The sequence below is a fragment of the Bactrocera oleae genome, chromosome X (assembly GCF_042242935.1).
Source record: "Bactrocera oleae isolate idBacOlea1 chromosome X, idBacOlea1, whole genome shotgun sequence".
In the NCBI taxonomy this organism is placed as follows: Eukaryota; Metazoa; Arthropoda; class Insecta; order Diptera; family Tephritidae; genus Bactrocera; species Bactrocera oleae.
Window position 1 is genome coordinate 23,842,305 of NC_091541.1, and position 26,905 is coordinate 23,869,209.

The window sequence follows — 26,905 nt, forward strand, 5'->3', positions numbered from 1 at the left end:
TACTGTTTGTTTTCATTATTGTTTTTTTCGCATTGGCTGAGCAGCACTTCGATTTCTACGCAGAAATCGAAAATAAGGCGTCTGATTGGTTTGCTTCAAAATACGAACATTTTTATTGGCATGGTATTCATAAATTGCCAGAAAGGTGGTCAAAATGTATAAAAAGCAATGGTCAATACTTTGAATACATTTTTTTACTTTCCCATTCAAAATTAGTATTCCATTTTCACAATAAAATATCGGTTGAAATTACACTATTACAAATTTTAAAGCTGAAATGGATGAATAGACTGAAAATAAAAATTGTATTTAGTATCATTTTATTCCTTGATAATTCCATAAAATACTTTGACATATTTTTGTATATAATATAATTAATTGTCATATAGCTATATTATATATTATTACCTACATACAAAGTTAATATACTTGTAGATTTGATGAATTATGAACTACATATGTTATATTTATAAAATATAACTTAGATCATCTCAAAAGACCAAACGTTTTCGCATTTGTACATACATCGATACATATGTATGTATCTAATTATGTGTAGGTGTTAAGAAATATGAACTCAAGCTGTACCGAAATAACAAAAAAATAAACAAACGCGGACGATTATCACCGCTTCCCATGTCGCTCTAACAGCTTTGCCGGCAAATCATCGTCAATATGTATGTTTATATATGAGCATGCATACATATCGATATTATAATATTTAAAATCGACAAAAGCTTTGTTGCCTGTTCTGTCACTATGTTTTCTGTCTGTTACGGGGTTGTCACTTTTCGTTTCTCGAATGGATATCAGAAATTTGTTCAGTTTATGGTTATTAGCTTTTGCTATCGTCGCAAAAACCGTTTGTAGGCAAGGGCATGCCCGGGGAGATGTGGCGTTTGCTTTTATGAATGGAGCGACTTAGCTTATTGCTTGTGCGCCTGCGTTTGTGAAAGCAAATATTTCTGCTGTCTTTTGTGTTGTATGCCTAGCAACCAAGCTACCAAAGGAAAATGAAACTACCAATTTTGGTCCGATCCGACCACAACGGCAATGCTGTCTGGAAGCAGCCAAGATAGAGCCCACAACTCTACTGAGCTGCAGAGAGGTTAATGCAGGATGGAACGAAACCAGATTAGTGCGAGCTGGAACTTCTTAGGGGGTGTACTGTCAACTCTCCTGTGGTCACTTGTGGAAATTAGCTTCTCGGAAAATTTGAAGGAAGATGTCATAAACACAATTAGTAGCGTGATGAATAACGCTCTAAAGGTCATACACCAATGATCGATATCGGCTAATCTAGAGGTATGCCAGTAAGACGGGTATGGTACACTTTATAAGGAGGTACAATATCCCGTCCAGGAAACCCCCACGGCTCAACGGGGTAGACTTAACAACTAAGGATCATCATAATAATTCAAATTTATAATTTCATACAGAAACTCAACCTACTACCAATTGACATTGCAGTGGAAAGCTCGACAAAGAAATCAGCTGCAAAATTTGTAACGTTAGGTGTATTTTCGACAAGAAACTTCGGACATAGCTCGATAAGCAGTCGGCTCGTTGAAAAAAAAAGAACCACATATTGTCACGTTATATCTGGGAGAGAAGGTTTGAAGTCACACTAATAGAGGGTCCATCTACACGGACGGATAAAAAATGGCAGATGAAGTGGGCGGGATCTATTCCGCTAAGGTAACTCTCTGACGGAATACTGCAGTATCTTCTAGGTCGAAGCCTTTGCGGTCCGAAAAGCTGCTGAGATAGCTAATAACGCGGGAAACGACATAAAGAACATTAGTCGATGGATGACATTGCCAAAAGTGCCATCCGCTCTGATAGTGTTCAAGAAATACCGCAGTCGCCAAAAACGATACACAATAAAATTTCCGAGAGGGCTGACAGACGGATCAGGGTACGCTGGAATTCCTTAAGGGCATGTAGGATCGCGAATATCATGTGGAAGGAAAAAACTCGAAAATTCTATAGTTGTTAGGCTGTTCACAGGTCCCAACTTACTGGCATCACATGCGAGCCGTATTTGCATTATTAACGATGACGCATTTAGAAAATGCAAGGAAGTAGGCATGAGAGAGACTTTGGAACATCTCCCATGATATTGGTATCATTTTCCAGAGAAAAACGTAAGATTCGCTGTTATTTTTGTGGTCCTACTCTTGATTAATTTTTACCTTATGTCCAAAATCTTCGTTTACTATTTGCTTTTTCTACCTTCAGTTCAATTTATTAAACCACTAATATGTTAAATTAAAAAAACAAGAAAAAGAGTTGACTTCTTATAAAAGTATATAAACTATACATACAAGAACTTTGATCGGCCAGTTTGTATGGCTGTTGTTTGCTATAGTGCTCGATTTTTCTCTGCAAGGAGCCAGACACTCTCCTCACTACATCCACAGCGACCAGACTAGACGAAGCAGTACAGACTGGATCTTAATATCAAAGTCAATGGCGTTAAAATTCCGACTGTCAATAACTCAAATATTTTAGGTTAAATTTGACAGTCTCTGCTCCTTCACTCCACAAAGACTGCGATTTCTACCAAAGTAGAGAGCCGCAACCAAATTCCAATGGGCCGGCCGGTCATCAACTACGCTGCGCCCATGTGGTCATCTGAATGTAGTGAAACTCAGACGAAGAAGCTTCAATTATAGGATGGCTCTTGACGTCTCCTGTAGAACACGCTGCATGCTTCCGGTCGAGGAACGCAATGCACTCCACCCCAAGCAGTTTCTGCTAGGATGTTTTTGCAGAACAGTACGCCGACGGACGCAACTAATTTCAGACACGCACTGACCGCCATTCACAGTGGAGCCAATAACATCTTCACCGACTCCTTCTCAGTGATTGGCGGACTCGGAGTCAAACCAACAACCATAGCAGACGGTGAGCTCGAGTTGCCCGACAATCTAGAGTGATCCTTGCCCAACTTCGTTCTGGATACTGTAGCAGGATAAACTCCTACTTATCCAGAATCCACGCCGACATACCAAATATATATCGAAACAGCACGTTTCCTAGGACTACCGTTAGATAATAACCACTACAATAACAACATTGTCAAGTTGTTAGTGGACATGTCGCAAACGTTAAAGTTTTCATTTATCTAAGGTCGATATCATTTTGTTGGCTTACTGCGAAGCTTTTAGTATATTATTGTTATACCGAAAGAATCGAGTAGAGGTTGGTTGAAAAATTGGTTTCTAGCTCCAAATTTTTTTTTTCTCAAGTTGGTACATCTGTCGTGAGAACACATGCAAAGTTACAATTCATTCTGTCATTTAATTCTTTGTTTATAAACCATTTGAAGTTGACGTGTCATATTATTTTATTTATATAGAAAAAATTGAATATCGCGCAGTAATTAATTCTTTGTTTTGAAAGATTTAAAAGCAAAGGATATTTTGTAAATAATTGTTACAAGTGTATAAGGAGTACTCAGGCTTGAACACGTTCTACGCGAAGGACCGAAAATCGCCATCACACCAGAAATCATTGAGCAAGTTCATAATATTGCTAGTCAAAATCTAAGTTTGACTAAGCGTGAAATTGTTAATGCCATAGGCATCTCAGATGAACTAGTACTTCATATTTTACAGGCAGAACTACATATAAAAAAGCTGTTTGGAAAGCTAGTGCCGCATACGTTAACAATTCAACAAAAACAGTTTTATAACTATGGATGAGACCACCATGATCCTAAAACAAGAACATTTACAGTGGACTGCAGCTGGCTGTTCAGCTCCAAAACAGGTGAAGTCACAACGATCAGCAAAGAAGGTTATGGCATCAGTTTTTTGGGATGCAAATGGAATTTTGTTGATTGATTATCTGCAGAAAGGTAAAACAGTCAACTCTGAACAAGCTGTACTTGAATATAAAAGCTATCAGCTAAGACCTTCCACTAGCCATGAGATACACATCATAGTGATTTCCGGCTTTCCAGTTGACTTTAAACCGTGTACAAGGTGTGTTCAAAAAATAATGATAAGAGAATTTCGCTGGTTTGAAGAGTTCCATTGTCAATTCTTTTATTATGTGTATATACATGCTCCTGAAGTACGATAAAATTTTCAGCTGTATTCATTGCTTACTTTGTCTGTAGCAGCCGCTAAATTTTAACGTGTTTTATGAGTTTGGCGATTTTCGTATGTTAAAATAAATGGATAAAATGGAGATGACTTTGCTCAGGAATCCCTAAATAAAGTCAATGACGATGCAGAATTACTGAAACGTGTTATAACAGGTGACGAAACATGGGTTTTCGGATATGCCCTTGAAATAAAGGCTCAATAGTTTCCGCCACTTTCGTTTATCTTTACATCATATCCGTTATATGATATATTGATATTTAAATTGTTTATTTAATAAATTTCTTTTTTATAGTCTTGACTACCGAAACTCCAATACAAGAATTCGATTGGAAACTAGCACATGCACATTGTGCAACTCATAAGCCCTATGTATTTGCATATTTATTTCGGCATATCAACGAACCTTCCAGCAGCAAATATGATATACATATGACTTCTTTGGCTATTTTTGTTGTAAGTAATGAACGATTTCTTACTGCTGAGCAACGAAATGTAAATGATCAAACTAGTGTATCAATTGCATCATGACAAGTAGTCTTCTTTGTGCAGGCTTTGAGCAACCATACTTGATAATGGGGGGATCGCATATTTAGCACTTAAATTACTTTTGCACAAATTACGCAGCAATGTGTAACATAAAGAAGCATTCATTTGGTGGCTGAATATTTGAGAAAATGTAAAATTATCTGCGATGATTTTACAATGCTCCCAAGTATTCGCTTCAAGCTCTCGACTGGTCCCTGAAAGATATCAAAAATAATAGTAAGCTTTTCAGTGGTACTCGACTGCTTCAGTCTGGAGATTTCAGACAAACATTTCCTCCACTTGCGATATATGTGGAGGAAAAAAAAACCGCGTTTTGAAATAATCTTATCTATCGTGAAGAGTCAGTAGATTATGCATTACTCTTAATATATGCGTTCAACTAGAAAATTAGAAAATGGTGCTTTAGCATCGCAATTTTCTGAACATTTGTTAGACATTGGCGACTCCCAAATATTTGGTGGAGTCAAAAGTATATTTACAGATTTGCGAAAAAATTATGCTGTTGTTGTTGTTGTAAATAATTATTAATTAATTTATAATTATGCTCATCATGCATGGTTACGTCATCGAGCTATTTTAGCTATAAAAAAATTAAGATGTTGACGCAATCTATTTCAATATACAATAATCATTGCCTGGTGAGGAAATTACATTAAAATCGATTAACACTGTTAATGATCCCGATCAAGTTGTCAATTATACTTTAGTTTTTAAATTCACTGAATTAACCTGAAATGCCATGAACCCACCTTTATTCTTTCACACTAAGTTGCGGAAGTCCGCGAAAATTATTCCATAATATAACACAAGAGATATCATATTTCCGTTAACTGTGTATGGAAAGAGCAAATAACAGAAACTTTGTGTTGAAAATCTTTAACTACAAAGAGGTCACTTTCATTCTGTGTACGTATGGTTTCCCCATTACGAAACATTTTGTTATTATTTTTTTGGGGTTTAGTTTGATACTGTTTTACAATTTTTGTTCAGAAAAATTTCTTTAATCACTGTAGCTTCTCCCATGTTTTAAGTTGGGAGCCAAAGCTTATCTATATTAATATTAAAAGGAAGAAAGCTGAATAGGCTCCGAAACTGCTTGAAGGATTTGAAATTTTTTTTACCGTTGGGAAGCTATAATATATTCGGTGAACATAGACAAGTTAGGGATTCTTATGCAAATAAAGTAACGCAAGGTGTAAAAAAGATGGCCTAAATTCTTTACATAAAGTGCGCTGGGAATATTATTATTAATACTAATATAATAATAAACAATGTATTACTACTTGTCGCGACAGCATATGTATGTAAAACTATTATAGTTACGTTACAATATAATAATTCAGTAAGCAGTCTCTGGTCACTATTGGAGATATTTTGAAGTAAAGTCTTAATTGATGACATAATAAATAATAATAAACATTCTTGTTTTCCATTTTGAATATAGTGACACTTCACTTATAGAGATGATAATAGATATTAATCGATTGTCGGTTTTTATGTTTTGTAAGCAACTCAAAAACGTAAAAATTAAAAAACTAATGTGATTAAAAGTCAATATTTTATTTTTATTGGTAAATGTGCTTTTTGACGACGTAAAAAATTTAATATTTGTTATCGACATTTTATTTTCATTCAGGTTTTATATGCATCTCTAAATAACGAAATGTTACAGCTGACTAGATCTGTTTGTTTTCAAATGAGAGATTTTAGTGACTGTCACGTACTGAATTCAAAATCGACTCAAGACGCAAAAATTTTCTCTAATTTAAAATCTCAAATTTAGAGACTTGTGATTTTATCAACGTACTGATAATTCTGATATAATTGTTCTTTTATTAAAAATACTAATTAAAATGTCGTCTCTGTAAAATCTCCTTAATCTCATTTAAATTCGTATTCTTCAAGTATTTGCTGTATTTGAAGACAATTTTTTCATCTTTAAATTAATAAATTTTTACTTAATGACTTCAGTTTGTAAATTATATTCTATTGTTATCAATTTTCAAGCTTTATTGTTTTTTCTATTAGTTTTATATTTTTGTTTTGATTTTTCTTTAAAATTCGCCAAATTTACTTAAGTAGTTAATTGATCTTTATTTCTAAGATTCTTCAAAAAAACATACTTATGTTACTCGTATTACTCAAATTATCTTAAAGCTTTATATTGAACAGAAAAGGAGCGAGTATTGCACTTATTCACTAATATGGCCTCCTTTGGCCTTGAGCACGTCCTTTATTAGTTTTGTCATTGAAAGGTACAAAGTTTTTAGGTAGTCTGGGCTACTGTCATATCTCCACACATCTTCAACGACCTTTCTTAAGTCAATTAAGGTTTTCGGTTCTTTTCCCTGACTTTGCGCTTTACGACTGACCACACATTTTCGATAATATTTAGGTCCGGGGTGTTTGCTGGCCAATCCAAAGACTTTATTCCCATTTCATCCTTAAATTTAGTTGTCTGAAATATCAAACACAATGTAAAGATCAAAAAAAAAATAATTTAGAAATTCTTAGAATCATCTCAAGTTTTTGAAAACATATGTCTAACTTACATAAGCTGCTAGATGGCAAGGCGCAGAATCGTTCTGAAACAATACATCCGGTTTGACTGCCGATAACCCCTCTATTGTGGAAACAACTCCTTCCAAAATAATTATTTATACCGCATTTTTTTCCGCATTCAAGGAATCTTCGAAGGGTATTAAAGACACAACTCTTTCACTTCTGATACTTTATGTATGGAGAATGTTATACAGTGCTCAACACGCTGTGAGAACTAAATATCCATACGGAATTCAGCCCACACAACACATGAAGACGCACCCTGTTAAACAAATAGAACACTGCAAGTATACAAGAAGGAGGAAAAGCAAAACATAGCAAGTACTCATACACAACAGTAAAACCACGCCACGTAAACAACACAACAAGTATTGGGCAGCAACGGGAAAACCACGCTACTTCAAGCAACACACGCCATCCTAATGCAACATGTTGCGTACGCCCGAGCAAGCAACACACGGCTTGGCGGAAAGCTAGCAGGCCGATCATCAGTCAGTCAGCACAGGACTGTAACAGTGAACACACGTATGGCACTATACTCAGCAGTGAGTCGATCCTCTGGCTAGTCTTAGTGCCTTAAGTTGTGAATGCCGTTCGTTAAGGGTGAGCTTGGTAGTGAGTTGATCCTCTGACCGACTCAACCCTTAACTTTCGGTCGCCAACAGTCTCCTGGGGTCTGGGATTATTTTTTCACGGCTATACACGAGCGCCGGCAGAAACACCCGAGCGTCGTCCTTATAGCAGAAAACATCGACATCCAAGACACTATTTTGTTAAGTTATACTACAATAAATAAAATGCGATTTGTAGAAAGCCCCATAGTTTACAAATTTATTGTAACGAACGCTGGACACAGCGAGTATACCTCAGCAAATTAGAAGAAGCAGGGGCAGCAAAAAAGCTTCGTTACAAAGCATTCATCTGAAAAGCATTATCCGTCTTACCCTCTGGCTACCCCGGGGTCGTAAGAGGAAGGAGATACCTCTCTTCGCGTTGGTGACACTATGTTGGTGACACTATGTTATCCACATGGCACAGAGACTGTGCGGGGGCTTAGTTAGCATAGGAGCGTTCTTTCCTAGGGCGGAGGTTCAGGTACTTCAAGCACAGGACGTACCTGTCCCTCCATTAGATGATGGGGAGTTGGGGTACGGCTTTGGCCTGGTCAGGTCTAAACGGTTCTCAGGTTTTGATGATTTGAACGGAGAGATGTGCAAAAGCTTATGGAAGTTCATTCCGGAATACTTGGAGACCATTTATGATAAGTGCGTGTGGGAACGGCTTCTGGAGCTAACGCGGGGTATGTGGTCGGATAGGCAGTATGGGTTCAGGAAAGGACGCAGTGTTGAGGATGCTTGGTTCTACGTTCAGGGTGCTGTTAGGGAGAATGTCAACAAATATGTCCTTGGCATATTTGTTGACTTCAAGGGGGCTTTTGACTACCTACACCTGGGATCGGGTGTTGCAACGGCTGGAGGAGCTTGGCTGTCCGGAAACTACTCTTTGGCGGAGTTAATTTTCGGACAAAAAAGCCTCTCTAGTCGGAATGAATGGGAGTGTGAAGATCGTAGTAGTCCGTGACTGCCCGCAGGGATCCATCTGCGGTCCATATATTTGGAACCTCATGATGGACTCTCTGCTTGGATAGCTCGAGCCTCTCTGTAAATGTTGTGCGTATGCGGACGACCTTCTTCTTCTGGCTGAAGGTCGATCGAGATTAGAGTTAGAGCGGGCGGGAGGACAATTTTTAGAAATTGTAAATAGTTGGGGTTTAGGTGTGGGGGTTGACATATCGATGGACAAAACGGTGACAATACTGCTTAAGGGCAGATTGTCGACGGTTGGTCCACCGATTGTCCGGGTGAATGGGGTCAGCATCACGTATGTGATGCAAGTCAAATACCTGGGGATGACTATAAGTGAAGGGATGTGTTTCACTCCACACTTGGCGAATCTGAAGGAGCGACTGCAAGCAATCGTAGGTAAAGTGCGACGCATCTTGCGGAGCGATTAGGGCCTTGGACGCCGTGCTACTCGCACCATATATCGTGATCTATTTGAGGCTTGTGCCACTTATGGAGCTGCAATATGGTGGGAATCAGCATGTTTTCCTGTATGTCGCACCGTTTCAACGAATGCGATGCAGGTTTTGTTAGGTGCAACCCCTCTTGACTTGATTGTCATACAGCGTGCTGTAAGGGGGTTAAGAAGGGGCTAGAGTGTGTTATTGCTGCGGAATGACTGGATTTCAGATGATGATGTGGAAAGGGAGAGATATCTAGAGAGAAAGAGTCTTCTAGATGATAGGGTCAGAAGTAGGAGGCAAGACCGTTGTGACAATAGCCCTAACGGTCGGATGACTTGTGAGTACATCCGGGACGTTAGATTTGTTGAGGGTAACCCAGACTTCAGATTTTGTCTGAGTCTGAGTTTTTTGTTTACGGGGCGTGGGCCTCTGAGTGCATATTTACATCAGAGGCACCTTTCTGATAGGTCGGGGAGTTTGTGTGGGGCGCGATTTGAAGACTGGGTTCTCTTGATCGCGGAGTGCCCGATGTACTCCGACATGGGGCATCTCGGGGGTATGGGGATTAGCTGGACTGACCGGAATGCCGAACTGTTAGGGTCGTTTGCGCGTGAATTTTTTAGGCGGCGAAGGTGTTTAACTGGGAGTTAAGGTTAGCTTCTTGTGTGGAAGGCCCTTCGGGGAGTATCGTGGTGGCTGTGGTTAATACCCAAATGCGGGAAGAACTGACGTTTTGTCAGTTGAATGTGGAGTTACATTGCAACCGGGTGCCGAACCTAAAATACGGTAGAGGTTTTAGATAGGCATCGAACCCTACCAAGATAGTTAGTGTGTCCATTCCACACGACCAATTGATACTGAAAAATGCCTGGCATTTTCAGGTTGATTTGATCCGCCGTGCTTTTGAGCACCGTGGGGTAAGGCTGTCGTCAGCAGGTACCCACTTTAAACACAGCGGACGTTACCCTCTGACTACCATCAGCTCCGATAAGATGAAATTTGCATTCATCGGTAAGTATAACATTCTCGGTTTCGCAAAGGACCACAATTCGTAGTTTTTAGCCCACTCTCGCCGTTTAAACCTCATTTTTGCAGTGAGAAAAGGCTTTTCTGCGAGTCTGCAAGATTTCACACCCTTGTCTTTTAATCTTCTTTGAATAGTCCGAGTGCTGTTTGTGATGTGTAAAACATTCCTTGAGGCATAATTGTTTTAAATGTCTATCTTGCCTCGAATTCAACGCTCGCAGTCTTTCTTCTTAAGTCCAGCCACAAGATGTTTCAACTGGTCACATTCACTTGAAATCGCCCTACTGACAATCGATGACATTGCAACCGTCTTGCAATATCATCGTTCTAAGCCCCAGTCTGTTTTAAAATGATATTTTGTTTTTTCGTGATCTCATCAAATCTTCGATAGGATGTTTTTTTCACTATGTTTACTTCACGCACTTCTGTATTGACTGAATTTTCTTAAAATATGTACTCCAACTTATACTAATTTTTAATATACATTAATAAGCACCCAAGCTTAAAAAGTTAATCTGATAAACCCATAATTAACCTACCCAATCGCCATCTGAGACGATAAAATAGGCAAAAATAGGGGTGTTGTGTTCGTATTGTCGCCGACTGTAATCGTAACGTCAAAGAAGTTATCGAAGTTTAATAGCGCCATTGTATCTGAAGTTGTTTTGCCACCAATATTTGAACTATTTTGTGAATTTAAAAACAATAAGAAAATAATAATAACAAGTAAGAAAGGGCTAAGTTTGGATATAACCGAACATTTTATACTCTCGCAAAGTTAAATGGTATACTCATATGAGATTTCTTTGTGGATTGACCGATATTTTCGGTAGAAGGCCAACTATAGGCACTGGGGTCCACATATTTAGTACCAAGGGGCTTGAACAGTTTTGGTTCGATTTAGACAATTTTTGATCACAAGGTGGCACATTAACCATAATATTCACGCAAAGTTTCACCCCGATATAATCATTGTTGCTTGATGTGCATACTGGAAGGTGAAAAAATTTGATGAAATTTAAAATGGTGTTATATGGGAAATAGGCGTGGTTGTAAACCGATTTCCCCAGTTTTCGCACTATAACATAGAAATGTGAAAAGAATGTTATGTATCGAATTTGATTGAAATCGGGTGGGCAGATCCCAAGATATGGGTTTTCACCTAAAAGTGGGCGGTTTCGCGCCCACTGACTAATTTTGAACGCGCTTCTTATAAAGTCATCTCATACCATCCTAGAGATAAAATTTAATGTCTTTGGCGTGTTTATTGCTTGGTTTATCGCGCTTTTAATATTTTTTAACAGTACCGTTGTATGGGGAGTGGGCGGGGTTGTCACCCGACACCCATTTTCACACCGTAGGTAGAAACATTTGCTTCTGGTAAATTTTGTTATTATAGCTTTAGCGGTTTAGGAGATATGCACATTAAACCTATTAGGGTGCGGCACCACGCCCAGTTTAAAAAACAAAATTAAACTGCAGATGCCCCTCCCTAATGTGTGCCTGTGTACCAAGTTTCACAAAGATATCTCACTTTTTACTCAAGGTACAGCTTGCACAGACGGACGGACGGACAGACAGTCACCCGGATTTCAACTCGTCTCTTCATCCTGATCATTTATATATATATAACCCTTTGTCTAACTCGATTAGTTTGAGGTGATTCAAACAACCGTTAGGTGAACAAAACTATTATACTCTGTAGCAACAAGTCGCGAGAGTATAAAAATAATAACTTCTCCTGTGAAAAATTAACTCAAAAATAGCTTTCTTTTAAGTTAAAAAACGACGATTTGAGAGCTTAAAATGAAATATTGAATTTTTTTAAGCTATTCACACAAATACACCGCGGTGGGTACCCGGTTACTAACATAAGGGTTAAAATAATCGCGCTCGTTTCCATCTCACTCTCAATTACTACAACGACAAAGAACGTAACAGTCATGTCGTTACCATAGTCGTTTCAAAATGGGGAATAGGAATTTATTTTCTTTATTTTCGATAAAAACCGATAATGCCAAATAGCCATTCTTATTTCGGTTAAAAACGCCAACAGGAATAAGGCCAAATATTGTAAAAACCAAACCTTGGTGTATTTCATTAAGAAAAGTCTCAAGTGCACTGAATTTTAGTCAGCCCAATTTGAGTTTGGTAGTTTTTAAGTTGCAACAGTAAAAATTGTATATGACCGTAATCTATTAGCCTATTTATAAAAAAAAATGTGAATCATCACTTGCAGAAACGAGCGGAAGGATCGACAGACAAATAAATTATTTTTTGTCACATTCAAGGTTGCAAATATAATATTTTATTCAACATTTTATCCGTTGTTGGGATTAAAAATTAGATTTTCATTTGTCAATCCCTATGTTTGGACTAAATATTTAATTTCGGCTTAAATTCACAAAATTTTTTTTTAAACCGGAATGTTATTATTTTATTTTTAATCCCTTGGTGTATTTTATGTACTTTGCTGTCTACTCCTTCTTGACTTTCATTAAGAAAAGTTTCAAGTGCACTGAATTTGAGTCAGGCCAATTTGAGTTTGGTAGTTTTTAAAGTTGCAACAGCAAAAATTTTATATTATTGTAATCGATTTCGCCTGTTTACAAAAAGAAATGTTAATAATCTCTTGCATAAACGAGCGAAAGGATCGACGGTCAAATATATTATTGTTATATATTTTGTTATTGTACATTCATTTTGGATTAAAAATAAACTTTTAGTTTTTAATCCCGTTGTTGGGATTAAAAATTAGATTTTAATTTTTTAAACCGGATTTGAAAAAAATAAAACTCAGAAACTTTTTTTTCAACCGGTATGTGGGATTAAACTTTTTTTTTAATCCCGTATTTGGGAATGCATTTGATTTAAAAAATTTTTTATGCATTATTTGCAATCATGGTTACATTAATAGTTTTCAGATATCTTAAGTCGAATAACACGTCGAATACGGCGCACCAAACGCTTCAAAACCCCAAGGTAGAATACCGCATTAACGTTTTGGCCGGGTGGAACAAATTCTTTCTGGACAATACCCTTGGAATCATAAAAACAAATCAGCATTGTCTTCACTTTTGACTTCTCCAGGCGCGATTTTTTGGGTTTCGGCTCATTTCTCATTTATGTCCTCACGACCACTTTGAAAACGTTGAAACCACTCGTGCACTCTGCTACGGGATAGGCAATCATCGCCATAAACTTGTTTCATCAATTGAAACGTTTCGGTAAAGTTTTACCAATTTTAAAACAAAATTTAATGTTGGCTCTTTGTTCGAAGCTCATTTTCGCACCGATGACAAAAACATACTGACACTTACAACGCAATAACTTCACTTCCAGTAGATGAAATTTCATGACTACTACTCTAGTCGACATACAGATGGCGAAACTAGAGTTTACTTTTTTACATTTTTACTGTTTGCTTTGGAACGCACCTTGTATATGTGGGCTCGATAAAAGTATGGACCGCTTTCATAAGATTTTGAAATTTAATTTTGTTATGCTTAAGAAAAGTGCTGACTTAAATTCATCAAGATACTAACATACTGGCCACCAAAACACCGGAGAGATTATTTATATTAATCAAATTTTTACTTCGCGACAAACGTACAAATCTACTAAGCAAATAATTTTAAACATTACATTGTAATGACCGCAACTTTTTTGCATATCTTTATGTTTCATTTAGGAAGTCAAAAATTTGCGCAATGCTACGAAATACTTGGAACAATGTACAGTAAAATCTTGTGGAAGTATCGAACGCAAGTATACCGGCAACTAAAAAACAAATTCTATAGACTTCCGCGATTCATTGTAAACATGGTTTGAAAAACGAGGTTCTCTATTTTTTACTGCCGCTGATAAATTATCATGCATTTTAAACTTATATCGTGCTCTTTTATATTCATTATATATATACTCGTATGTAAATGATCAGGGTGACGAGACAAGTTGAACTCCGAATGAAGGCATGTCCGAACGTCTGTCCGTGCAAGCCGTAACTTGAACAAAAATTGAGATATCTTGAAGAAAGTACACGTGCTCCTTGGCTCCATGATGAAGTTGGTCTTGTTCACAGAATGTCGTTAAGCTAAGAATTATAAAGAGCAATAACTAAGCCCTAAATTTAAATACATATCGGTTATTTAGTACAAGGCATCAAAGAGGGGCATCTGCGGCTTTAAGTTTAAATATGATGCTGCCCTGCTCGTAATAAGATTAATGGACGTATCTCAAAAGTCACTAAAGCTATATCAACCAAACTTGTGGAGAGTCAAGTCTTTTTATTTAACAGCAGCTGATAAGAACACATCGAAACATATTTATGGGCAGATGATATAAACACAACAAAACAACATCCATGTTCTGCGAACATTATAAATAGTGGTAGGAAAACCAATTGATTTTTTAGTCTTAGTATTGCCATCCGGCAAGAAGGTATATTATAATCCAAATATATGGTATTGCAAATTAACTTGCTATCCAACTGCGATTCTTTGAAACATAGAACTCAAAAACAAAATCTACGGTCTTGAAGAATGACACAGCAGGTTCCTAAAAAATTGGAACAGCAAGTCACTGCAGTCCTCGAAATAAAGTTGTTAACAAAGCTCACATATAACAACAATGAGGAAACACCCAAAACTGGAGCATATCAAGAACTTCTGAAAGGAAAAAAGGGCAAAAATTCACGGCAGTCGAAGACAATCAGAAGCAGTTACGATGACATCAGAAATGGCACAACTACGCGCCCACATTGACGTACTCACTCAAACTTTGCAACAGAAAAGTATTGAGATGCAGAATCGACTAGCAGCCATTGAATCAAGCCAATCGTTAAAATGAGTATCAACAGTCGATCAACACGAGGCAATACACTTGAATATTAACGACCCAATGGACATTGACCTGGAATTATTTAAAGCACTCTCACGGTTCTTTTGGAAACAAAAACCAATATAGATCCTGGAGATCACAAAGAAAAAGAGGTATGGACCTTTATGGATGACATAAAAGAGTTCACCAACCACCCCAGATACACAGTGCACTTGGAATAGTACGCGCAAAAATAACGGGAGCAGCAGCAGACATCCTAACCAATCACAACACGAAGATGAACTTTTATTCGATCATTAATAGAATGGACCACTGTACGTACTTTTAGAGGAAATGAAAAAGATAGTACAAGGAAGAAAAACACTAGCTGAATTCCACAGTGAAGTGACCAAAGCACTTAATTTGGCATTATCAAAGATTGAGATGTTGGAAAATCAAAACAATGCTTCAATAAAGGACTATGCGAATCAGGAAGCAGTAAGGACATTCATCCTAGGGTTAAATAGCAAATATACAAGTTATATAGACATTATATAGTCATAACCTTACGCAGTAGCTAATACTATTTACCACGACAATGTTAAACGCCAATTCGAGGTACATTCTAACGTTCCAAGGGGGAACGAGCAGCAAAGATTCCAGCATCCTAAAAATAAAATAAAATATAATCCAGTAATTCAAATGCAACGAAATATCCAAAAGCAACCAACCAATCGGTATGCACAACGCCCTAAACCCATGGATGTTGACTGTTCGCAGCAATACCAGAGGCCAAAATATAACTTCAATCAATCCGTCTCACCAACATAATCCATTTAAAAGGGATAGGAACGTCTCGTCGCAAAACTTCTATCAACAAAAAATGCAGCGCATCAATCAAACCGCACAAGCAAACTACGAAGGACATTTGGAGACACGGAGTACTTTTTTAGGCGAGTAAACTGATTGCCTCATATCGAAACAAAATGCGGAATAAGCGGCACACCTGTTACAGTTTTGGTAGTCCCAGGATCCACCAATAATTATATTAGCAATAAGTGTAAAATACCAATTAATTCTTTCAAAACAAAAACTTTAACTAACTTTTTCAGTAAAAACTGGCGCACCCTGCCTATCACATAATCACCAATACACCACAAATTGGAAAACACTATTGTCAATGACACCACACGCGCACATAACACAATACACTGTACAACAGGACAGCCGTTTCTTATTCGCAAAACCACTCTTTCATCTTTCGGGCAGGTCGATTGGCTACCAAGATCGTGCGTCCATGCGGACAATCCGTTTCGATTCAGGACTTGGAGCAAAACATCACGCGTGTCCTTCGCCAGTTAGCTGGACCATCTGAGACGTAGCCGCGGTCAACATTTGAAAGAGATATCCTTCAAAAAAACAAATGCAAAATAATGTTCTTTCGAATGATAATAAAGATTCCACATTAAATTTGAATTTTCTTTTTTTTTTTTCTTTAAAAAGTAGGGAACCTAGAAATGGATCACCCTTTATTTGAAGACACGCAATTTTTGTACCATGCAGCCAATTTAACGAGTACACTTACGCCTTACGAAAATATTATGAGGAACAAGTAGAATGCAGATCCGAATGAAGTTGAGGCTATTCTTGTCAGTAAAATAGAGGCTTTAAAATCTCAATTAATACCTAAAAACTACAGGGCACAACGTTCACTAAACTTTTTAGGCTCAATTATAAAATGTGTCACAGGTACACCAGACCATGACGATTTAAAAGAAATAAAAACAGCCTCAAATTATTTAATAGAAAACAATAACAAACAAAGAAAGATTAATACTGTTTGAAAAAATATTTGAAAAATTAGATCCGAAATTTGTTGTAGAAGAATTTGGGATCAGAGAAATTTACAAAGAGTTAAAAGCAATTGTAAGTACAATTAATTTTGCTAGAAATAGAAATTTTTACTCTGGAACTTTAAACTTGAACAATATTCACGAATTGATTTCAAATAAAATTTTAGATGTTCCCGTCGTAAATATATTAGAGTACTGGGATATCAACGTTTGTATGTACAGAAATGCGGTAATCACAATTTATAAATACCCTATTATTAATAATAAATATTAATTATAAAATTTAATTCCGTTAGTCTAAAAACATGGAAAATTACTAATTGAAAGAAAAATAGCAAAATGCGAAAATAAATTTGTAAGTCCATTGAAATACGAACATTTCATTTTATCAGCGGGGAGGGTAAAGGAACGCAGCATTCATTATCATACTCACGCAATCAAATCAATCAACACATACAGCTATGAACAAACAATATGCATCGAGACATATCTGCAGCTAATAAAAATGCATCGTAAACATATTCATCAGCGGCAGACATCGTAAACATATTAGAGCCAGTTCATACACAGACTCTTTTGTAACCCAAACCGGTTTACTGTTGGAAAGGGGACGACGAGGAAAGACGAAAAGACCGCTTTGTGTTCTTGTTCGTAACAGCTCGCTGCTACCCTTTTTAGCATTCCTTTTCATTTTCAAATTCTTTTCATGGTTGCAAAAGCGCTCGGTTTCAAATGAATATATAACTTGATTTGAATTCTGTAATCTATTTTTTGTATGTATTATGCAAGTATGTATGCATAGAATAATAGAGTAATAGAAATCTTTTGAAAAATAAGGAGAAAATTAAGATACTTAAAAATATTCAATTTAAAGTTTTAATAACATATAGCGGTATTAAATGTAATAATATACGAGTATACATAGAAAAATTCTAATAAAAATGGCAACTCTATATCTTTATATTTACATAAAATATTAAGATGCTTTCATATTTATTTCTTTTAACCGCAAAGGATTTAGTTCGAATTCAAGGAAGTTTTAAAATAAATAGAAATAAATACGAAGCAAAAAAGTTATGGATTTTTAATACTTCCCAAAAGTCTAGGAAATTCCTGTTATAAATTTAGCCTTGAAAATATTAGTAGCGGGTATTCAATACATTCTGGTGGATTAGCGAATTCCCAACTTACGTATTTCTTTGAAACCATTAAGCGAGTATTATGCACATTATTCTACCACATTAATGGTAATTCCTTGCAAGCAAAATGTGAGAAAATCATCACAACATACAAATGAAATATGCAACACACTCTAAGTGTAGCGTAGCCGAAGCGCACAAACATTTGCGAAAATTTTATGACAGAAAAACTCGATTTGAGTTGCTGGACTCTTTTTGCTTTTTGCGCACAGAGCGATACCAAAAGAGAAATTTCCGATAATGAGGGTCAAAAGAGTCTAAATTTAAACGCAGTATTTAGTATTTATCAAAAGCAGCACATCGAAATATATTTATGGGCAGAAGATATAAACACAAAAGAACAACATACATGTTCTGCAAACATTATAAATAGTTGTAAGAAAACCAATTGTTTTTTTCAGTCTGAGTATTGCCATCGGCCAAGAAGGCATGTTATACTCAAATAAATAAAATTAATAATAAATAGTATTTATTATTTAACTCGCGCCTCATACAATGGTTATGTTGAAAACTACAAAAAGTGAGTTAACTCACTATATAAATGAGTCAGGAGCATTAAATTTCCTAGCCAAAATTGTTCGAAAGGGCTTCATAGGAATAAGCGTTCGATGTTCAGCGCCTATCTTCAGGTGAAATCCTACAGCTCAGAAACTACTCGACAAATTTCAACCAAATTTGGTGCATAAGTTTTTCTCCATATTGTTTGTCCCGTTTTAATGAATCCTTATTAATATTTTGTTATTCCTTTATTAAACTACCTCTGGTTTCTGATTGGATCGTAATAAATAGCATCGCTGGTATCCTTGGTAACCATTTTAAATAATATCATTCCCGCATTTTCATAATTACTATAATCAATATGTACACCACAGTAAAAACAGCAGTTAACCTTTTCATGGTAGAATATCTGGCGGTTAATAGCGGCCATCTTGGACTTTCAATGGTAGCAACGCAGTGCTGTATATGATAAGATAATTAAAACTTCACATTTTATTTATTAAATAACTAAAACTATAAAAAATTCCGTAATAGGCGGGTTTTTCAGCTCGGCTGCAAGGATTTTTCTGTGAAGAGATTTCTTTTGGCTGTATTTGTTTACATTTAACAGCTAAAAAATTTGAAAGTTTTTCGTTTGTTTTTGTTACATAATTTAGAAATTATTTCAATTCCAAGGAATTTGAAGCTGGAATATTTTAATACATTATACTAATTAACCCTATATTGTTTACATGGGTGACTGCTAGAAATGGTACCACATTTGTTAATGGTATATGGTACCGCGTTAGTTTTTGAAATTACTAATAAATATTTTCAGAATATTAAAAGAAATTGTTTATATGATTGAGACCCAGCACATCTTTTTGTAAACACGAACTTATTAAAAATGCTGTTATTTTGGTAATAGATTCATAGAAAACTAAAATTTTTAATATCTAGTAAATATATTACAAGTAAGGAAGGGCTAAGTTCGGGTGTAACTGAACATTTTATACTCTGGCAACTTGCAAATCTTTATATTAAACAAGCGCCACAGCTGTTAAGTAGGTAATACAGCGAGTGAAAACATCATAATAATGACAGCCATGCATGAAAGGAAAATAACAACAAAAACAACAACTGCACAAAGACGGTTGTATAAGGTAACAAGGAAGGGCTAAGTTCGGATGTAACCGAACATTTTATACTCTCGCAAAGTCAAATGGTATACTCGTTTGGGATTTCTTTGTGGACTGACTGATATTTTCGGTAGAAGGTCAACTATAACTGCGGTTTACATATTTAGTACTTAGGGGCTTGAACAGTTTTGGTTCGATTTAGACAATTTTTGGTCACAAGGTGGCATACTTTAAACGTATTATACACGCAAAGTTTTACCCCGATATAATCATTGTTGCTTGATTTGCATAGTGGAAAGTGAAAGAATCAAGTGGAATTTAAAATGGTGTCATATAGAAAATAGGCGTGGTTGTAATCCGATTTCGCCCATTTTTGCACCATAACATAGAAATATAAAAAGAAAGTTATGTATTAAATTTGGTTGAAATCAGTTAGTAGATCCCAAGATATGGGTTTTCACCTAAAAGTGGGCGGTGCCACGCCCACTGACTAATTTTGAACGCGGTTCCTATAAAGTCATCTCATACCATCCCAAAGATAAAATTTAATGTCTCTGGCATGTTTAGTGCTTGGTTTATCGCGCTTTTAGTATTTTTTAACAGTACCGTTATATGGGGAGTGGGCGGAGTTGCCGCCCGATTTCAACTATTTTCACACCGTCAATAGAGATGCTAAAAACATTAGCTCCCAGTGTATTTGGTTATTATAGCTTTAGCGGTTTAGGAGATATGCACATCAAACTTATTAGGGGCGGGACCACGCCCACTTTAAAAAAAATTTTAACTGCAGATAACAACCCCCCACCCCCCTAATGTGAAACTTTGAACCAAATAACAGTCTTGTATCTTATTGCGGAGCTTAGTTATGGCAATTTATTTGTTTTGGATTAATGACGGACGGACGGACGGACAGACAGTCACCCGGATTTCAACGCGTCTCTTCATCCTGATCATTTATATATTTATAACCCTATATCTAACTCGATTAGTTTTAGGTGATACAAACAACAGTTAGGTGAACAAAACTATTATACTCTGTAGCAACAGGTTGCGAGAGTATAAAAATGTAGCGAATGGGTTAAACTTCACTGTTCGACGAAATCATGTATGGAATGCAATCAAATTCGGTATCCTATTATTTTATTTTGAAGGTTATAGACTCACTCACGAAAATTATACTTAAAGCATTCTCGAATGAGGTATATGTGATATAAACTCAACCGAAGAAGCTAAATTGATTATATTTATTTGATGTGAAAAACTTGAAAACTTACTCTCAGGCAATTTTATAAATATACATCAATAAACATAAAATCCTGGGTCCACATATTTAGCGTCCGGGATCTTAAAATGTTATAGTCCGATTTCGACAATTTTAAGCGTAAAATGAAATACTTTGAGGGCACTATATTCATTAATTCATTTCCCTTGACGGCAGTGTTGGAGACGGCCAGCACGGTCAAATATCTAGGCCTCACGCTGGATTCCACTCTACGGTGGAAGCAGCATGTGGTCAAATATCTAGGCCTCACGCTGGATTCCACTCTACGGTGGAAGCAGCATGTGGACCTGACCTTAATCAAGGCTACGAAAGCACTCATGGTGCGCAATCGACTTGCTGGGAAATCCTGGGGGTGCTTCCCTAGGACTATCAGGTGAATGTACACCATGATCGTGAGACCGATTATCACTTATGGAGCGGTGTCTTGGGTTTCTAAAGCATCGCAGACTTCGGTAGGACTTCAACTGTCGAAGCTGCAAAGACTTGCCTGCATCTGCGCGTCGGGCGCAATGCGTACGTGTCCGACTGCAGCACTGGAAGTAATGCTAGAACTCACACAACTACATATAATAATCAAACAGACAGCCAAACAGACTCTGCTCCAAATGACAGCAGAAAGATTTGCCAGAGGGAAGGTAATCTCGCCCCAGCAGATGAAGGCGCTAAGTGAGGAAATGCCACTAGCCCTTCTCCCAAGAGGCAGCATTACCAAAGTAGTAAGCTTAACTAAGAAGTTCAAAGTTACCCTTGGCAGCAAGGCGAAATGGAATGATTCATCGCTGGACCTGCTGCTAAGGGAAAGCACTATCAAGTGTTACACCGACTGCTCGAAGTCATCGGAGGGGATTGGTGCAGGGGTCGCTGGGCCAAGCACCAAACTCTCCATTCCCATGGGAAGCTTTCCTAGCAATTTTTAGGCTGAAGTCTATGCTATAAGTCGGTGTGTAGAGATAGACCTCCAACGCGGCTATTGCAATACTCAGCGATAGTCCGCTTTCTGCATGAGGTTAGATCGCTTCTAGTGCAGAAGTGCATAGAATGGCTGAACAGCCTATCAGACCACAACCGAGTGCACCTTATTTGGATGCCTGGCCACAGGGGTATAGCCGGGAATAAACTGGCTGACGAATTGGCCCGCTCTGCAGCCTCCACAAAAATGGTAGGACCAGAACCATGCGTAGCAGTTGGTTTACATACCATTCCTTAAAAGCTGCTCCGTAGGAAGGAAAGAGCGGGCAGGGAGAGACATTGGCAACAACTTTAAGGAATGTGCCATGCCAGCTTACTACCTCAGACGGTTTAAAGCCGTAATCAATCTCCCGAGGAACAAGTTCCGGCTGCTTGTCGCGTTCAACACCGGCCATTGCAGGCTCAATAAACAGCTATGCAACATGGGATTAGTCTCTTCTGCAAACTGCCGGTTCTGTGACATGGACCCGGAAATCCCAGAAAATCTGCTAGTAGACTCCACAGCAGTCTGCAGACGCAGAATTTAGGCCCTGGCATCCATGTTTCCAAACAGAAATCCTATCACATCACTAACAACCAGCAGAATATTGGAGTTTATCAACATGCTAGGGCTAGATGAGTCGATATAACTTAGGGGAGGGCACAAAAGACCATATGTCGCGGTGCATACCTGTAATCTAATCAATCTATCTATACTCATTAATTGGTTCTTGATTTTTCCAAAGCGAAATTGGTTATTGTAGCTTAAGTGGTTTAGGAGATATGTAAATTAAACCTATTATAGAGCGGAGTGACACCCTTTTTTTAAGCTTTAGTCCACAGTTTCTTCTTGCTAATACAACCCCCTGTACCAAATTACAGTTTTAGATCTTAATTTGGTGCTTAGTTATGGCATTTTATAGGTTTTCGGTTAGTGACGTTTTGTGGGCATGACAGTTTTCCGCTTACACCCATCTACGAACTTACTTTTTTGCCAAGAAATACGTGTACAAAGTTTCATTACGATATCTCAATTTCTACTCAAGTTACAGCGGGCACGGACAGACAGACATCTCGATTTAAGCTCGTCTCGTCATTCAAGGCAGTCGGGTCTAAGTAACCGTAACGGACCTGGATTTTTATCCGGCCACGGACTGTTAACTCGGCACCATTCCTCGAAATTGCTTCAGGACTGTTTTCTGCTGCTACAACAACAAGTAATTTTCGTATACGTATATGTTTATACTGATTGTTACTACTAAAGAAGGCGGTTTATTTAGGACGCACCATGTGGAACAGGTAAGACATTTTTATAAAACAACAGAAAATCGTATTGAGAGTTGCATCGGTAAGGCATTGCGGCTATTTTGCTAGAACGACGCAAAGGCAATTATAACAAACCAAATGCAATATCTAACATACAAAAATAGCGGTAGGAATTCCTACAGTGTTTATAAAAAGTTTAATTATAATTTCAGATGAGTGCATAATGGCTCTCAAATATTCTCGAAGCATTGCACAGAATAATACGATATTTAAATGGCAGTGATGAAGTATTCGGTGGTGCTTGCCGACAGCCCCGTTATTCTTAGCTTTTTTAAGTCAATGAGATTAGCAAATGTTTAAGCAATCGTTCTTATGGTCTTGACTTCAATTGACCATAAATCTTCGGTTGAAAATTGGTTCACTTATTAATATCCAGCGTCATTTCAATTCATCTCAATTATGCAACGGTACACGTTTGGTAATCGTAAAGATTACAAGAAATAATTTTGCAGCAACGATTTTGCCTGGGAAAATTGTCCCCTTGATACGTTTTTCAATCATACTGTCAGAATGGACGGTACGAATACAGCTGAATTAAATTGAATTTGAAAATGTTTATTACTATAAGTATTATTGTTATAAATTAAGAATGAATTATCTCATATGGTATTTATTAACAACTTTGAAAATTACTCTCTTGCTACAAAGTTGCATATATTATATTTATTTGTGCTTAATAACAAATCTAAGAAAATTTGTATCAATTATTTTCAAATTTTGAAATAATTTTCATAATTAATGTTCTTATTTTAACCCCTTGGATTCTTACACCGGATATAACGTTTTCGTTTTTATTCATTATTCATAAATGGAATTTTACATTATTGAATAGTTTATAATTAATGTATACCTTAGCCACAGCAACGCTTGGACGAGATCCTCTAGCTTAATATTTATATTGAGTTGGTGTAAAAAAGGACAACCATAGTATCGGAATTATTTGTATTCGGGATATGAGGTTTGAACCAAGGTTTAGATCAATTCCATTCATAGTCAGCGCTAAACCACATAATTTAAAACTTGTCCATTTAATATCATTAAAAAATTTGGAGCAACCTAAACAGTTTAAACTGGAGAGTGGTAAATCATTATACAGTCGACGATAACAAATTAGAACCACGTTGTTTTTAAGGTGATTCTAATTTCTGAAAGGATTTTATTAGAAAATATTATATATATTTTTCCTATTAAAACAAAAAAAAATCGATTTGTAGTCAGTAAAAAATAGAGATAATTTTCAAAGCTAAAGTATTATTTCATAAAATTGACTCAATGAACAACTTCACTACTAATCTTTACTTGATATATAGTCGATATGGAAAGCCAGCAGATTGTTTATGTGCTCAGTAAAAAAAAAATTTACTGTGATTGCACCATTTTATCAAATTATTAACTCTTTCAAACAAAATAATAGCTCAATTATCGATAAGAAAAAAACAAAAAAAATACACTCAGAAATTCGAATTTTCGATTGTGATTACAAACTCTGATTTTAATTTCTGGAAATTCAAATTACTGAAGATTCTTATTTGTCGGCGTCGACTGTATAGGGTATATTGGACCAGGGAAAGGTCTGGGCTGATTGCGTTGACTTTCGACTTTCAATTTTATAATTTCACATATTTTCGGCATTAAACTATAGTGTATTCAATATTATACGTTCCGTTAATTTTGTTTAGATATCTTACATATTAACCGATATATATTGTGCCCAGAAGGTTTCCAAAAATTGTAAATAAAACGAAAAATGTTTAATCTTCATTAATATTTATTCTGTCGCATTCGCAATATGCTCCTTCTGAAGTATATCGCTATGCCACCTCTTTTTCCAACCATCGAAACATGCCTGGTAGACGCTGTCCGGGATCGTCTTCAGTTTCCTCTGCTAATTTTCTTTTACGACATCAATCGAGTCGAAACGGGTTCCACGGAGTGGTAACTTGACTTTTGGTAACAAAAAAAGTCGCATTGGGCCAAATCCGGTGAATACGGTGGTTGATCGATGGTCTTTTTGCAAAAATTCATTTTTTTTCGATAGAATAAATTCACCATAAGCCTTTTCTAACATTCGCAAAGATTCCGCACACTAAATTTGGTTCGAAACACATCATGTTATGCAAATTCTTTGTTCAATATTTTTTTTTATTATAAAAATCGCAAAACACTACAGAGGTCGACATAGGGCGCTCATATTTGGCATAGTATTTAACCTCTGCGAATGGCAGGCACCTTGCCGTGGTGCAGGGGCTTAAGTCGCAGGCATTCTCGGCATCTCCCAACTGGTGCGAGCGGTGCTTGCACCCTCACACTGGTTGTCAGAAGCCGTATGCGTGCGACAACCAAGAGCTGCCACCTCCTAATCCAGGGTGTTATGCGACTCCCGTGCCCATTGGATGATTTGCAGCCAGGAGGAAAATTCGGCTGTATTCTAACGGAGCCTTCCCAACACCGGGCCGCATTGGGAAGTAACGGTGGCCTTACCGCGTCAAGGGGCTCTGGCGCGGCGGACTATTTGTTCCCCTTTCCAATAGCTGACCCGACGGCGCGCCTCGTCGTGCCAAGGGTCGTACGAACAAGATGAACAACAAAGACAACAACAAAACCACAACAACAAAAGGATCCCGGCAGCAACAACAGCAAACGACGATGGACATTGATAACGACAAGGGCAGCGGTGCAGGTAAGGGCGAATCAGGGGCTAAACGCAAGTTCAGCTTCCTGGACGCCCTTTCGCCAGAGGAGCGAGCGCTGTTCGAGGAGCATGCCAGAGACGACGACGATGACATGCCCTCGTGCAGCGGCGTTCAGCAGGCGAATTCGACTGCGGCCGCTGCGCCAAAAGAAAAAGAGAAACCCACGGAGACTCTCTCGAGCAGGAGCAACTGCTCGGATGCAGAGGAGTCGCAACGGGCGACCTCCGGTGGGGCTCAAAAACGGAAAAGGAAGAGGGGAGGCAGACTTCCCCCCCTGCCACCAACGGGATGTCCGGGAGGACAAGACGATCCCAGAAGGAAAGGTATGAGCGGTGCCAGCCTGAAGTGGTACCTGAGGCACCTCCAGGAGGGAAGAACTCCGGAGGTAGCAGAAAGCCTAGCGCGGAACAGGGTGAGAGGTGACAGCACTTCCCCGGCTTCCGAAAAACATAAGGGTGGAAATACCGCAGCCATTAGGAAGCGCAATGGCAACAATCGAGGCCACTGCCCAGTAAACGCAACTCAGCCCGCAGGCCGAGGTTGCGAAAGGGCAGCTCCCTCGACCACCCAAGCGGCTAAGCGTAAAAGCGGACAGCTGACGCCACAGGAGCCGAACAACACCAAGCGGCAGAGGGGCAACAACGCACAGGCGACTAGTGGCCACCGCTCCGCCCCAAACCTCCCCCGGCCAGTGGAGGGACAGCGCAGGTATGCGGACGCCCTCAAAGGCATTCGCATGGCTGTGCTGCCGCTGAACTACCCGGCGGAGGCGCTGGGTGCGGAGGAGCTCACATCGCTCCAAGACTTACTCATGGAGGAGGTATTCAGAGGATCTGGATACAAGGCCTCCTTCCATGGGGTATATTTCAAGGGAGGCATGCTGCAGGTTGAC

General features: G+C 37.9%; 1 protein-coding gene across 6 annotated transcripts in view; it reads right to left on the minus strand.

Moving 5' to 3' along the window:
• Zyx (lipoma-preferred partner zyxin) overlaps positions 1-26,905 on the minus strand; it is a 412,145-nt gene that overhangs the window by 347,261 nt on the left and 37,979 nt on the right. The window lies entirely within an intron of this gene.